This window comes from Primulina eburnea, chromosome 6, assembly GCF_022965805.1.
Source record: "Primulina eburnea isolate SZY01 chromosome 6, ASM2296580v1, whole genome shotgun sequence".
NCBI lineage: Eukaryota > Viridiplantae > Streptophyta > Magnoliopsida > Lamiales > Gesneriaceae > Primulina > Primulina eburnea.
Window position 1 is genome coordinate 19882990 of NC_133106.1, and position 4550 is coordinate 19887539.

Genomic DNA, 4550 nt, shown 5'->3' on the forward strand with positions numbered 1-4550 from the left:
TTACAGTACTGAAGTCGGATTACAATTTGGACGGACGGATTTCTCAGAAAAGGAAGGATTTTCAGTGAACTTTATCGAGCTTCTTTCTCGGTTTCCTCCTTTCTGAATCTTAAAACAAATGAAGGATACGTATATATATATATATATATATATATATATATATATATATATATATATATATATATATATAAATCAATAATTACAGATTACCAGGATTAAATTTCCGGGCATTACATTTCTCCCCCCCACTAAGATACGATTTCGTCCTCGAAATCACAGATAATCAAATCATATCATAAAGATGGAATGTAGTTAAAGTCGGATAAAAATTTACATCAGTGAAACAATGCTGAGAATTCTTGTCTCATATCAGATTCAATCTCCCAAGTCGCTTCTTCAATGCTATGACGAGTCCATTGAACTTTCACAAGAGGAATCGTCTTTGTTCTGAGCTGTTTTTCTTTACGATCGATAATCCAGGATCGGTTTCTCGACATAACTCAATGTCTCATCCAGCTCGGTCTCGTCTGGCTGAATCACGTGAGAATCATCAAGGAGATATTTCCGCAGCATCGATACATGAAAGACATCATGTATTCCAGATAATGAAGGCGGCAAGGCGAGTCGATAGGCACGATCTCCTATCTTCTCGAGAATTTCATAAGGACCAACATATCTCGGAGACAGTTTCCCTTTCTTGCCAAATCTGACAACACCTCTGAAAGGGGAAATCTTCAGGAATACTCGGTCTCCCACCTCAAATACCAACGGTCTACGTCGAAGGTTGGCATATTTGGCTTGTCGGTCTTGAGCTGCCTTCATTTTCTTTTGAATCAATTTCACTTTCTCAGTCATATCTCTGATCATATCAGGTCCAGTCTCAGGAACTTCAAGTCTAGTCTCAGGAACCAAAGCATATTTGTACTGATTTGTAGACGGTACAGGACTTGTATTTTATTATATACTGATATGTATATTAGCTTGATTTCACTACGTTCCGCATTTTAAAAAAAAAATAAAAAAATTTAGACCCTGTTTTAATTGATTAATTAGTCCCAATGATGATTAAGAACTTGATTAGCGTCCGGGTCCCCACAACAGGTGGTCTCAGAGCGATAGATCCTTGAGATTGAGATAGGAGCTAGTGAGTGGGGTAGAATGTGTTTTCTTTCCTGCTTTTGATTGCTAGCATGATTTACTGCTTTATAGTACATGTTTATCTGTGTATCTGACTTGATTTGAAAACATGTGTTATTGAGAACGAATCAGAGCCGATTCTGGATCAGCAGTAAGATGATCGGAGGAGGACTGAAATAGAACTTTGGATTGGGGTTGCTAATCCTTTTGATTTCAGATATGCCTCCGAGAAGAATACCAGAACAGGGGAGTACATCGAATCCTCCCATGAATGTGACTCCTACACCGATGGAGAAACTGTTGAAAAGGTTTCAGTCATTTCATCCACCGAGAAGATACGGAGAATTCCGTGGAATGTGAAAGTTGGTTGGACGATATTGAAGCGATGTTTGAATCTTGGAATATACGGAGGAAAAGAGGGTGAAACTGATAGGACACCAACTGCATGACGTTGCTAAACACTGGTGGATCACGACGAAACGGGCATTGGAACAACGAGGTACGGCCATGACCTGGAATGTGTTTAAGTCTGAATTCTATCTACGGTTCTTTCTAGAATCTTATAGGAAGGACAAGGGAGCCGAGTTCGCAAACTTGAGACAAGGCCAGTTAAACATTGAAGGACTATGTGGCCAAGTTCTCTACACTGCTCCGATTTGCTCCCCACGTAGCTGAACACGATGAGGCCATTGCGGACCAATTCATAAATGGCCTAAATCCTGAAATATTCACCCTGGTGAATACCGGGAGGCCAAATAATTTTACCGATGCCTTGAATATAGCCAAGGGAGCCGAAGCAGGTCTGATGAGACAGAGAGAGGCTTCGTTTGTGCTTCCAGTATCGGGACAGCAACAACCACCTCCTCGATTTGAAGGTGGCAGTAGCAGTAGCAGGAAGAGGGATTTCTTGAGGGCTAGAGGGAAGCAATTCAAGAAATCAGGAACTAGCTCGTCCAGTTCGAGTGGCTCTAGACAGACCGGTCAGGGTCAGAGCTATACAGGACCGTACTGTGGTACTTGTGGAGGGAGGCATTCCACAGATCAGTGCCGAGGAGTGGTTGGCAGCTGTCGTATTCGTGGACAGCAAGGACACTTTGCTCGAGTGTGTCCCCAGAGGAGTGCCCAGGGATCGCAGGCAGCTGAGTCATCGGGATCGGTGGCTCAGGCAGGTAGACGACCATCTGCCGTGCATACTTTTCAGCCAGCACCGCCTACTCAGTCACAGCAGAGGCCAGGAGGGGGCCAGACAGTGAGCCAGCCTCCGAGACAGCAGGCCAGAGTTTTTGCTTTGACCGAGGAGCAGGCACAGGATGCACCTGATGATTTTGTAGCAGGTAACTGTTTTATTTCTGGTTATCCTGCATATGTATTGATTGATACTGGTGCATCTCATACATTTATATCTGAGCGATTTGCGTTGATGCATTCTTTGCCTATTGAGTCATTATCTGCAGTAGTGTCTGTCACGTCTCCGTTAGGAACAGGTTTGATATCAGTGAAATCTGTTAAATCGTGTATACTGCAGTACGATGGGCATACGATTGAGTTAGACTGTATTGTGCTTGGTTTATCTGATTTTGATTGTATTGTCGGTATCGATATGTTGACCAAGTACCGAGCTACAGTCGATTGCTTCCATAAGATAGTTCGATTCAGACCTGAGATGGCTGAGGAGTGGAAATTTTATGGTAAGGGTTCTCGTGCTAGAATTCCTTTGATATCTGCAATGAATATGACTCGATTATTGCAGAAGGGTTGGATGGATTCCTGGTATATTCAGTTGATTTACTGAAATCGAGCCCATCATTGGCGGATTTGCAAGTGGTGTGCGAATTTGATGATGTCTTTCCAGATGAGATTCCTGGATTGCCTCCGATTCGAGAGATAGACTTCAGCATTGAGTTAATGCCAGGAACAGTTCCGATTTCTAGGGCTCCTTACAGGATGGCACCGATCGAATTGAAAGAACTGAAAGAACAGTTGGAGGATTTACTGGCCAAGGATATATCAGACCGAGTGTATCTCCTTGGGGTGCTCCAGTACTGTTCGTGAGAAAGAAGGATGGGTCGATGAGACTTTGTATCGACTACCGGCAACTGAATAAGGCGACGGTAAAGAATAAATATCCATTGCCTCGTATTGATGATTTGTTTGATCAGTTGCAGGGTTCTTCGGTGTATTCCAAGATCGACTTGAGATCTGGATACCATCAACTGAGAGTCAGGGACTCTGATATCTCTAAGACAGCATTCAGAACCAGGTATGGACACTATGAATTTATTGTCATGCCATTTGGTTTGACGAATGCACCGGCGGTATTTATGGGATTGATGAACCGCATCTTTCAGAAATAATTGGATGATTTTGTTATCATATTCATTGATGATATATTGATTTATTCAAAGAATATGATTGAGCATGCTAATCATCTGAGGACTGTGTTGAGAATTTTGAGGGCAGAGAAACTGTATGCTAAATTGTCGAAATGCGAGTTCTGGTTGAAACAGGTGATATTTCTGGGTCATATTATATCCGAAGACGGTATATCAGTGGATCTCAGTAAGGTTGAAGCCGTGATTAGTTGGCCGAGACCTACATATGTTCCGGAAATTCGCAGTTTTATGGGTTTGGCAGGATATTATCGCCGATTCATTAAAGATTTGGTTCCTGAGTAATCTTTTGAATTAAATCAAGATTGATCAGATTGTTATTGATTTGAAAAGTATATTGACATGAGATTATTGATATTGTCATTGCCAGAAAGACTGTGAATTCAGGACTTCGACTAAGCCAGAACCGGCGAAAGAAAGGTATAAGTCAATGTGGCATTGGGAGATCGACTTGAGTCGGATTAGACTTGAGTTTCTCTAAATCACATACTTTACTTTATTGCATTGATATTTGCATTGATATTTGCATTGATTTGACTGATGTACTTGTTTTCTTGAATTATAGATAGCAGGTATCTTATGAGTAATCTTGTGACAGAAGTTCCTGATAGTGGTGGAATCGCCTACGGGAACATTGCACGATGTCTCAAGATAATGATATTAGCAATAGAGCTACAGTCCAGTGACGGATAGGTCAGGACGCCGGATGTTTGGTTATATCGAGTAATAGGATTGGAATTCTTCTATTACGGAATTCGATATAGGAACACCATATTTGGTTATATCGAGTAATAGGAACATAGTTCCTTCTATTACGGAATTCGATATAGGAACACCACATTTGATATGAGTACAAATCAGTACAAATATGCTTTGGTTCCTGAGACTGGACCTGAAGTTCCTGAGACTGGACCTGATATGATCAGAGATATGACTGAGAAAGTGAAATTGATTCAAAAGAAAATGAAGGCAGCTCAAGACCGACAAGCCAAATATGCCAACCTTCGACGTAGACCGTTGGTA